This window comes from Sus scrofa, chromosome 6 (assembly GCF_054392235.1).
Source record: "Sus scrofa isolate SSC_HxYL_T2T_F1_AM1 chromosome 6, Sscrofa_HxYL_maternal_Yorkshire_Landrace_v2.0, whole genome shotgun sequence".
Lineage (NCBI taxonomy): Eukaryota > Metazoa > Chordata > Mammalia > Artiodactyla > Suidae > Sus > Sus scrofa.
The window spans coordinates 25,902,064-25,914,833 of record NC_139388.1 but is presented as its reverse complement, the minus strand read 5'-3'; the positions used below and the strand labels follow the sequence as shown (position 1 = coordinate 25,914,833).

Sequence of the window (12,770 nt, the reverse complement as noted above, 5' to 3'; positions counted from 1 at the left end):
TTTTATTTTTTTATTTTTTAAATGATTTTTATTTTTTCCATTATAGTTGGTTTACAGTGTTCTGTAATTTCTACTGTAGAGCAAAGTGATGCAGTCATATATACATTCTTTTTCTCACATTATCCTCCAGATAGATGTATTTTAGAATAGAAGGTAGCACTGTTAATAATATCACCAGTAAAACAGAGATGAACCTGGACTTTGCTGGGTAAACCAAGACACATAGGCATCCTACCTATAAACCTATGAGAGCTATGAAATTTTATTCTTACAGAGGTAAAAAGTCTTTCCGAAGATCTTTGTATTTTTAATTTTTTTAATTTTTATTTTTTTTAATTTCCCCAATACATTATTTTTTTTTCTACTGTACAGCATGGGTACCCAGTTACACATACATGTATACATTCTTTTTTACTCACATTATCATGTTCCATCATAAGTGACTAGACATAGTTCCCAGTGCTATACAGCAGGATCTCATAGCTAATCCATTCCAAATGCAATAGTTTGCATCTATAAGATCTTAAAGATGGTCTGAGTACAATATGTGTGTGTTTGTATGTATATACATATATGTGTGCGCATGTGTATCCTTTTTTCACCAGTCCGGATTTGTGTAAATGCCACTGTACAAAGGGTTTATGTGTGGAAACACTATGTCATGATCCATGATGAATTCTAAAAGGTAAATAAAATAAAAACATAATATTTAAGGCTCATAAGATGTAGTTAGAACAACAGATAATTAGGAAACAAAAATTGAGCCAAAAGTTTTAAGCATACATACATGATCATGCTGCTTCCCAATGAAAGACTATTCTGAAATCTCTTTGTTTCATAAAAAAACTGTCATTTTATCTTTTTTAAATTAGGTATAATTCTAAGATGTCCTATAAGATCATAAGATCCAGGCCCTTAAAGTGTACACATGTCATTAAACACTAATCCAGGCACTGCTTCGAAGGAATTTTGCAGTTATAATTAAGGTCTCAAATCAATTGATGCGAAAGTTAGTAGGCAGTGCTGGGTACAGCTGACCGATGTAGGTGGGCCTTTTGAAAGCAAAGCATTTCCTCTAGTTGGTCCCAGAGAAAGGCCTTAGAGATAAGCACTTCTGCTGGCTTGGAAGAAAACAAATGTTGCAAACTTCTTTTAGAGGCTGTTTGGCAGGGAACTGTGGGCAGCCTTAGAAATTAAGATTGGTTCCCAGTTTAACAGCTAGCAAGGAAAATCCCACCTCAGTATTGCAACCCCAAGGAATTCAATTCTGCCAACAACTTGAATGAGCGTGGTATAGGACCCTGAACCTCTCAGATGAGCTGTATTGCCAGCAACACTTGGACTGTAGTCCTCTGAAACCCTGAACAGAGAATCCAGGTACACCATGCCTAACTTTGACCTGTAGAACCTATGAGATAATAAATATGGAGTGTTTTAAGCTGCTAGAAGTAATGTGTTACACAGCAGTAAACTAATACAATAATTAAATGAATAATCTGAATATATAAACGGCAGAATGATTGTGTATGGATAAAACCTTTTTTTTTTTTGCTTTTCAGGGTCCCACTTCCACACTTGCAGCATGTGGAAGTTCCCAGACTAGGGGTTGAACCAGGGCTGTGGCTGCCTGCATACACCACAACCACAGCAATGCCAGATCTAAGCCATGTCTGTGACCTACACCACAGCTCATCCCAACACCAGATCATTAACCCACTGAGTGAGGCCACTGCATCCTCATGGATACTAGTCAGGTTTGCTACTGCTGAGCCATGACAGGAATGCCCTAAAACTACATATTTTAATTGAAGGTAAATATTAACTTATTAATTGGCACTGCATTCACTAGTTAAACTATCATGCAGAAGCTAGTCTTCAATGGAGGGTATTCTGATACATAGACATCAAATACATGTCTACAAAAGTGCGCAAAGCAGAGCTGAGAGTGGAAGCCACTTATTGAATGAATCAAGGGCAAATCACTTTATAATAGATTGGTGATTAAGGTTAAATATTATTATTTCGAAGGGCTTGGATCAAATGGCATGTCTGTAAAATTGGCTTTATTCTGTAATTCCATTTGAATTTGCAAGCAGTAAAATTAATGAAAGAAATCTCAGATAATGTCTATATACTGACCTTTCTTATTTTTAACAGTTTAATTCATGTTCCGTCTAATTTCTTACACATCAAATGTCATAGCACCCAAAATAGTAGGGTAAGAGTCACCTCATTCTACATGGAACAATATAAGCTTCCATTATACATATTAACATTTTATTTCTAAAATCACTGTCAGCATACTATTTTTCCAACTCTTCTTTCCTCCAATGACCCTATTTTATATACATTTTTCTGAACTCCAGGGCCTTTTTGTCATTTTAATTTTCAATTTCTATTCTAATTTTAATTGTCATCAGCACTATTATTTCACGGCAGCAAATGTCAAAATTGCATTTGAATCTCTGGATAGCTGAAGAAAAAGTAGTTATTTTCTTTAAAATCACCTGAAGCAAGAAGAGGTAAGACCTCTTTTAGATGTAGATTCTGAGTACTTTGAAACATGATTCTGAATAACAAATGGAAAAGAGTCAGATGAAAGATGTGCCTCTTTGAATCACAAAGATGCACTCTGCTGTATTCACTTGGTGATCTTTATATGCTAGCTATTCACAAATAAAGATTCTAACCCATGAACACAACTAATATTTTAAATAACACATTCTGTTTTTAATATACATGCAGTACATAAGGAGAAAACATTTAAATTACTGCAACAGATGCTTGTTTATAAGCATTTAGTGCCGTTATAAAATGGAGCCTGGAGAATACACAACTGAAGGTTCTCGTATATATGCCCAGTGCTGAGGGAAATGGATTTTATTTCTGGTAATTTAAAGCATCTAATCACTGTCATTAAACAAATAAGGATTCATTACATGAACCAGGAGGAAATGCTGTGAACACAGTGCAACTTGGAAACAAATGTGATCTAGAACTTAAATTTCTGTGCACATCTTTTTGAGCACAATTTATGTGGGAGCATTTATGATCTGTGACCATTTCTTATTTAATATAACTAACCACTGTAATAGTAGGTCTTGGACACTTGCATGGTTGGAATGGAGAGGGGGTTACTACAGAAGGGAAAGAGGCACTGCTTTTAAAATTATACAGGACACACTTAAAGTGGGAGTTCCAACTGCGTTGATAGAAAAAGAGATCATTCACAGACATGATGGCCCATTGGTTTGAGAGCTCGAAAAGCCACCAGGGAAGGCTATGAGGCAAAAGAACAGCTCTCCACCAGGAGAAATAGACACCAGTCTGGTAGCATCCAGTGGTTCTTCCCGTTCCAATAACCCTCTCTTCTTTAATTTGGTAGAAAATAGTCAAGACTTTGGATTTGGACAATGTGAGGTAAATCTCAGCTCCACACGAATGAACTTCTACCCATGGACGGAGCTCAACTCTTGTAGCCTCAGTTTTCTCTTCCCTGAAAATGGTTTAATAATTCTTCTCCCTGAACTATTTTGTGAGAATTTGTACTTAGGAAAGTTGAGCTACAGTTACAATTTATCTCTCTGTATTTTATGCTTGATTTTAGTAGTTAAGGAATAACCCGCTCTAATTAGTAAAGAAACCCTCAGTAGATATAGTTAATAAAATGTGCAGCTTACCTTAGAAGAGGTATATGACAAACCCAGGATTATTCAGTAAAATGAGAACTACTTTTGCAGCCTCTTGAATGGATCATTATAGAATTTTTTAAGAGGGAAATTGTCCAAAGAGAAAGTTAATGAAGAGAAATGCATAAGAAAAAGGAGTTATAAAAAGTGCCCTAACAATAAGCAAACAATAAACTAGAATTCGTGGTCAGATAATGGTCTAAAGACCTAGTAATAGCTTCTGAGAAAGACATATGTGTGTAGAAACCAACTCAAAGCAATGTAATGATCTACTACTAGCTAGAATCTATTAAATGTTCATTAATATTGAATGAATAAATGCGTGGATGGATGGGCTGATGGATGAATGAGGGCTTTGGCTCAAGTTCTATTTTTGGATTTCTAATGTATTAGAGCTGTAGTGGCTTGTGAGAATTGCATTTCTCCATTCTATGGCTATATAGTTCCAAGCTGAAGAAAAACTCAAAGCTGATTTCTCCTGATTTCTTCACGTGTGACAGGTACACATTTCTGATTCTTAGATTCTCAGATTTCTTTGTCTGTATCTAAATATTTCCTGTAGTTCTAGAGTTGTGTTGTCTCTCTTTCTCTGTCTCTGTCTCTATTTTATAGATATAGGTAACGAGATTTAGATACAGATTTAAATAGATACAGTTACTGCTTAGAACAGAGGATAAGCAAAAACATGTTCCGGAGAACACGTGAATTTCTTGGCTGGTAAAAGGTAAGTTTCTCTGAAGTCACTCTCTGAATGGAGAAAAGATGAAGTTTAAACAAATCCTTGGGCATAGAAAAATTGGAAAAAATGAGTAATACAGAGATGTTGTATGTAATGAAATTGGAAGTGATCTAAGCGAAGGTTATCTGACGTCAAAAGAATTTTGGTGAAAGATGCAGGAGAGAAAAACACAAGACCTTTTTTTTTTCCTCCTCCCTCCCATGGCAGGAGGAAAGATCTCTGACATTCCTGTTAGGAGGACCAAACAAACAAACAAACAAACAAAAACACAAAAAAAACAAAAAACAAAAACACGCTGTCAAGTATTATTCAGTGAGATTCCAGGATTAGGCAGAGACCAGCATGGCCATCAGGTCATCCCAAGTCTCATCTGACCTTGGTTCCACCTCCTTACCATCATGTGGCTGAAACAGAGCTCAATCATTTTAGAAGAAGCAAGAACTCTGAGAAACTAAGAAAGACTTCCTTTCCCATCACATCAAGCACTACCGCTGTTGTATAAAAAATATATCAAAGGATTTTGAAACAAACTGTTTTTGCGGTTCGACGCCTCAGTGTCCACGCTGAATTGCTTTGGACAAGTCACTTTGCCTTTTCAAAATCCTTCTACATGTGATTTTGGAGGAAAGGCATCACTGAAGAAATGAGCCAGATGACTTCTGTGTCATCTCCGGATATGAAGTTCAGCCTGCTACATTCAATGCAAATTGCTTACTATATCCAAAATGCTGTCATCTCCAGTGAAAAATGAAGATGGGGATTTCATCATTCCAGAAGCATAATGGAATGAGAGCAGCCCAAAGAATGGAAAAGGCAAAAGGAGCCCTCTCCTAAGCCTAAACCTTCTCATATGTAAAATAAAAACTATCATATTTTTTACTCTGCTTATTAGACAAGTCATGATGAAAAAAATTAAAAATAAATTCCCCAAATAATACTTTATGCCAAACTATAACATGGCTCTTAATGTGAAATAGTGCATGATTTTAGAGATAGTAATTAGAGCCTTTATAGATAAGATCCCTGAATTTTGATCTAGTCATACCTGTGTTGAAGCTGTGTCACCTTAGACAACTTACTTTACCTTTCTGAAATGTTATTTCCTCATCTGGTTGTGCTATCCTAATATTTCAAGAGTTTTAAAAAATAAGTTTGACTAAAAGTAAAACACTTAGCACCCACATCACTATATGGCAATGCCCTTCCTTCCCTATTTTTCCTGTTTATTATAGTCTAATTTCAATATTGTTTCTAAAGTTACTATTTGTAGTGATATTTTCAGACAATCCATTTCCTTCTTTTTTCTTGGGTGGCTAGAGTCGTGTTCACTAAAAGCCTAATATTTCCTCTTTCACTGGATGGCTCTCCTGTCCCATATCTGTCATTTGGAATGTATAAATATTCCTTGACAATAATTCAAATTGTGTTTCTTCTTCCAGTTGGAAGGAATTCGAACACGTGAATATGATCGTACCCTAGATGATAAATCAGACCCGTACATTCCAGTCATCCCTTCATTCACTAGTTTATATTGACTATACCACACATCTAGAGCCGTGCACTGAGCAGTGTAGAGAGGTTCTGTAGTGCGTTGCTGACATCCACCTTCAGGACCAGTCATCAATTCTCCCAGGAGCTGGAGTTGTTGGCTGCTGAGCGCTAGTAGTTGAGGACTTCTGCTCTAAATGCCCTCGACAGAAAGAGATATCTCTCCCAAGGTCTTCCCCCTACCTGGGGGTAGTTCACTTTCACTGGGGCCAGCTCACTTTTCATGACACCAAGGATATCAAGGCCCTTCCTTCCTCAACTTGCGACATTTCCGAAAGGCCATCCAAACAGTGAAAGTGAATGGATCCCCTGTAGAATTTTGTGTGCCTTATTTTTGTTTTCTATAAAATCATATTAGTAACTACCTCTTGGAATTATTTATGCATATCATATGAATTACTACCTCTAAACATGCTTAAAATAGTGCTAGAACATATAAATTACTCACGAAATCATAAAGTTCAGATGATTTATATTATTTGATGAATCGCTGAAGGGGCCATTTTGTAAAGCAAACCACATTGATGATCCCCTCAACTGCCATTGAAGTGATTTGCGTTACCATTATTTGCCCTGTTAGTTAGTCAGGAAATACAAGGCAGAGTTGGAGGAGGGTGTTGCTCATCTGAAAGAAACCTTTCTTTTTCAAGGATGAGAAATACCTTGGAATGATTTTTTTTTTTTTTTTTTTTGGCCACACCCATGGCATGTGGAAATTCCTGGGCCAGGAACTGAACTAAAGCCACAATAGTGCCCCAAGCCGCTGCAGTGACAATGCTAGATCCTTAACCTGCTGCACCACAAGAGAACTCTTTGGGTTCCTTATGGAGTCCAGCTTATGATTCCCTGTGTATTCGCCTGCTAGGTTCTTCGAAATTACCTCAAAAGTGTTCTCAGTAAGGAAGATGACATTTGTAGATGTAATGATAGCTGGTAATAGTCTCTTCAATAACATCCAAGAGAAATACCCGAAGCACCGTGGCTCAGGGCAGTACAGGGAAAGTGCCAGGGGTCATCTGTGCTATGAGCAAGACAAATTCAGATCGGACTCTGGCCTCCTGGCAGCCCCATGAAGTTCAGAGGAGGTGAGATGAGATGTTGTTTAGGACTGCCTCTGAGTTTCTCCAGGTTTTCACTGTTGTTGTAGCCCTGCTTTTTTTTTTTTTTCCTTGCTCTGGTGTGCTGAGGTTTTCTATTTTTCTTTTCTTTTCTTTCTTTTTTTTTTAATATTTCTGTGAAACTGCTTTATTTTACATAACAAAGTGAATAATCAAATGTGTGACTAAATTATATAATTCCTGTAGGACTCCCATGGGTGATATCCCTTTTTCTGGATCCTGCCCTATAGGGTAGACACAGAATCTCAGACATGAGAAACAAACCATTTTCCAAATATTTAGGAAGGGATATTCAATTTAATGTGTGGATAGATAAGAGGTAAGTTACATTAATTGTCCATATCAGGCTTAGGACATCACATAAATGCAAGTAGAAAGAGAAATGCCTAGGATATGTGACATACACCTGGGACAACTAGCCTTGAGCATGCAGTTTTCTCCATCTAGAAAACACAATTGCTCAGTCATGTTGGTGTTGACAGGTAATTACTGATCCATCAAATCCATCTCACATTTATTGACTACAATGGTAGCCTTTAGAAGCAATCATTTCAAAGCCTCATAAAGTTATTCTATTAATTGGGAAATAGGAAAATTTTCTTTTCTCCCCAGCTTTATTGAGATATAAACCAACATATGCATAGAAGGGATCAAGTATCTAAGATGTTATGAATAATCAATTGGTTCTTTACTGTTGAAATATTAGAAAATGGTTCAATATTTAATTAATGAATAAATGAAGTGTTCTTTAAACTTAGGAAGTATCTTAATGATAAGCATATTCTGTTATTGTTTAGTCTTTTTACTATTATCATCATTATCTCTGGTCCACATTAACAGAATACACTTGTGTTGTTTTGAGTACTAAATTAGGTAAACTTAAAGGAAACAATAGGACTCAGGTTCTCAAATCATGATAAATAAGTACATGTTTCTACTGAATGTGATCTATTTGGGAAAATTGTACACTGTGATGGTAAAATGGTTTACATCACTGGCTATTGAACAAGTAGCAGGATTCAACTTAACATAGAATTTAACTTTGATGAGAAAAGGAAATGTAAGTTATAGAATTTAATTGGTCTAATAGGAATCTAGACTTTCTAATGTGCACAGCATTGCCAACTCTCCTCTAAAGGATGAGTACTTGTGGTTGCCAAGGGGGAGGGGGAGGGAGTGGGATGGATTAGGGAACTTGGGGTTAATAGATGCGGACTCTTGCCTTTGGAATTGATAAGCAATGAGATCCTGGTGTATAGCACTGGGAACTATGTGTAGTCACTTATGATGGAGCATGATAATGTGAGGAAAAAGAATTTATACATGTATGTGTACCTGGGTCACTATACTGTATAGTAAAAAATTGACAGAACACTGTAAACCAGCTATAATGAAAAAAATAAAAATCATTATATGAAAAAAAAGTAGAAATAAATAAATAAAGGGTACTGGAGCAAGAGAGAAGGTTGAAATACACGATGTATGCAAGTAAGATTTCGAACTGTGCCAGCTTGATGCTTTCTGTATCATAGCCTTACTTCTTCCAAGATTGTTGTGTGAGGGAAGATTCCTGTGAACTTGAGGCAGCAGGGTGAAAACATTCCTCGATGAAGTGGCATGCTCAGGATCCCATCTAGCCTACGGGGCAAGGCCCCTTCTGCCCTTGATCTTCCGTGTTTTTACTGGACCCTGAACTTTAGTTGGTAGCTGATTTAATTAATGCTCTCTTCTGCATATGCAGAATCCTGGCTGAATCACCCTCTCTGTCTCTTGCTAAGCTTTAGATACCCTCTGAATGCCTACTACTTTTGTCACCTCTTACACTAGTTCCTGGAGTTCTTCTCTGTGCTTTGCTGGCTCCAAAGCAACATCCACACCAAAGGAGAATGCAGGAAAACTGCAGATTTTATAAACTTCACTTCTCTGAACTTCAACTAACTCATCCTCAAAATGGTTGTTTTTCCTCCCAGAGTAAAGGTAGATATTTAATACTAGATGATACCTAAAAACACTTAGCACTGTACTGTTTTATAGTTAAAATTCATTAAATGTGTTTATAATTATAATAAAAATAATTCAATGACAGGGAAGATGAAGAGATGGGGTCACTATTGTTTATACCTTCATACTGTAGAAGGAAACAAAAGCAGATCAAAATAGGCATCGAGAGATTGAGTTGATTTTATCTCACTCACTCTGTGTGCCTTCACCCATTTTTGTTTCCCTCCTTTGGTGAATTTCTCAACTTACTTTAAAATTGACTCCAGTAGATTCTCCCTGAAGGCCTAGGATCTATTTTAGTTGAAGAAGGTTAAGACAGGGAGATTTTCTACCATACAAGATGTCATCATCTTCTTGATTCCTCAAGAAGGCAACAGCAGTAGTAACAGAACAATAACAAAGAACCCCCTCATTGAGAAGTGATTTTTATAGACTATAGTTCAAGGTACTAGGCTTAATGTCTTAATTCAATCTTAATTGTGCTCCAGTTCATGTTCATGGTTCCATCTGACCTAGAAGTTCTATCCCTCATGGAATACCCAATAATTTATTCCAACTTCTAGTTCCTCACAAAGTATGGCATTCCAAAGACCAGAAGTCAAAATCATTCTCACAAATACTACTGAGATACAGAAACTAGTGTCACAGCCCTACCATTGATATGTTGTTAAGATTTAGATGACTCACTTTTCTTTTCATCAGTTTGGACTAGAACCAAGTATTTAAGAAGGTTATATCAAGTCTCAAAAATAGTAACAACTTTTTTTTAATAGCCCCTATTCTTGCAATAAAAAAAGAAAACTCATCTATATGAGTTTTTATACTCAATATACCCTAATAAATGTGTTTGATGATAAGTGTATTGTAGATTCCAATTCAAATACAGCATGGAAGCAGATTTTTCTCCTCTGGGAACTAACGGGCAATGATGTAAAACAGTGGATTTAGTATTGAATTCTGGCTAATGAGAACTAACAGCTGACTAAATAAGTATCAATTGTTTTATCTCCCATTGGCTAGAATTTCCACTAAGACATTAGATCTCCGTAAATAAATAAATCTGTTAGTTCCTTGCTAACTAGGACATGCTTGATGCTGTGCTGGGCTTGGTGAGGATAAACAGATTTATACAATAGATTGTATACCACTAAGAACATTCAGTAAAGCTTCCTGGTTAAGAAAGTGATCTCAGAATTCAGCTCCCCTTTTACTTGTTGTATGACCTGGTGCCAGGTATTTAACTTTGGAAACCTAGTCTTTCTCTCATGGAAATAGAGACAGACACTGGTAGAACTAAATGAAACACTTTATGTTGTTTCACTATTTCTCATTGAATCAGACATAGCAAATAATAATAATAATAAATGATACTATCATTATTAAATTTATGGTTTGAAATGATACATTTATATTATTTTAGAACTTGAGATATTTTCACTCACTTTTTTTTTTTTTTTTTGATCTTTTTGCCTTTTCTAGGGCCACTTCCTGTGGCATATGGAGCTTCCCAGGCTAGGGGTCTAATTGGAGCAATGCGGGATCTGAGCTGTGTCTGTGACCTATACCACAGCTCACAGCAACGCCCGATCCTTAACCCACTGAGCAAGGCCAGGGATCGAACCCGCAACGTTATGGTTCCTAGTCAGATTCATTAACCACTGCACCATGATGGGAATTCCTCACACTCTTGATTTTATATGATTTTCGAAGCTGTTCTCTGAGTGCGACTTCCCATTGTTCCACTGTCAACATGATAAATCCAAAAAAAATCAAGACAACCATTATGTCATTATGGATCATTAGTGGAAGATAAGCAGTGGGACCAAGATCTAGGACTCTTTTCTGTCATGTATACCATGACACTTCTCTACCATAATGGGTGACGTGTGCTTCCCCACCACAAATGTTTTTTGAAATCATCAACATTGGTTATCATTTTGTCTTCCATTGTCCTGCAAAATCCTCTGGCCTTCCTATACCAATACCTGCTCTACTTAGATTTTTTTCTTGAGCACTTAGCAAAGAGGCAAAAGGATATTTATGAATCATCCGTGAGGGACAGAGTAATGAGGTTCTAGACACTGCAGAGGTCACTGCACTGATAGCTGTGGGGTAGCTCTGGGGTTAGGGGAGATTGAGTCAAAGGCTGAGCTGTGGTGTAAACAATAGACTCAGGAAGTTTTAATAGTGAAACCTATTCTTCCAGCTTTTAAAATCTCAGAGGAACATAAGTTATAAAAGAAGGACTAGAATGGGCGATGCAAGTCCTTGAATGCCATGCTAACATACTTACAATTCGTTACTTTCTAAGTTGCTGTTTCTAAAAATGGATTCCCATGCTATCACTTGAAGTGTGTGTGTGTGTCTGTGTGCATAAATATATATAAAAGATAAATAAATTTTTATGTATAAAAATATAATAAAGAAGGAGAAATTCTGCAGTCAAATAAGTTTGAAAAATTCTGTGTGAAATACAGTAAACAAAGTGACATTATTGAGAATTTAATATATTTCCTGAATAGTGAATTTATAAGAAAAGAATATTTTGCCACTGGGGGGGTCAAAAATATATTTGATTCAGGATGACAATGTATATTGGGGTCAGTATTGCTCAGAAGGTAATTTAGGAAGCTGGATTCTGGTGAACAGGGCATGATTACAGGATTTGGAATGAAATACTTATGTATGTTAAGTGAGGAGGTAGTAGATGGAAATGAAAGATGTTATAAGCCACATTTCTTTTTTTTATGAACCTTTTTAATTTAATTTTATTTTTTATTACTCAATGAATTTATTACATTTACGGTTGTACAATCATCATCACAACCAAATTTTATGGCATTTCCATCCCAAATTCTCAGTGCATCCCCCTACCCCCCAACCTATCTCCTTTGGAAACCATAAGTTTTTCAAAGTCTGTGAGTCAGTATCTGTTCTGCAAAGAAGTTCATGCTGTCCTTTTTTCAGATTGCACATTCAGTGAAAGCATTTGATGTTGGTGTCTCATTGTCTGGCTGACTTCACTTAGCATGATCATTTCTAGGTCCATCCATGTTGCCAAAAATGCCGTTATTTCATTCCTTTTAATGGCTCAGTAATATTCCATTGTGCATATGTACCACATCTTCTTGATCCACTCCTCTGTTGATGGACATTTAGGTTGTTTCCATGTCTTGGCTATTGCAAATAGTGCTGCAATGAACATTGGAGTACATGTGTCTTTGCGAGTCATGGTTTTCTCTGGATAGATGGCCCAGGAGTGGGATTGCTGGATCAAATAGTAGTTCTATGTTTAGTTTTCTGAGGCATCTCCATACTGTTTTCCACAGTGGTTGCACCAATTTACAACCCCACCAACAGCATAACAGGGTTCCTTTTCCTCCACACCCTCTCCAGCAGTTACTGTTTGTAGACTTTTTGAAGATGACCATTCTGGCCAGTGTAAGGTGGTCCCTCATAGTTGTTTTGATTTGCATTTCTCTACTAATGAGTGATGTTGAATATCTTGTCATGTATTTTTTGGCCATCCGTGTGTCTTCTTTGGAGAATTGTCTATTTAGATCTTCTGCCCATTTTTTGATGGGGTTGTTTGTTCTCTTGGTATGGAGTGGCAGGAGGTGTTTATAAATTTTGGAGATTAATCCCTTGTCAGTCAATTCATTTGCAAAGATTTTC

The 12,770-nt window shown here is 36.7% G+C and overlaps 1 protein-coding gene across 3 annotated transcripts in view; it reads left to right on the top strand.

Annotated features, from left to right (window-relative positions):
* The window catches only part of LOC106510491 (uncharacterized), an 883,709-nt gene that overhangs the window by 689,358 nt on the left and 181,581 nt on the right, over positions 1 to 12,770 (top strand). The gene's annotated exons all lie outside the window — the stretch shown is intronic.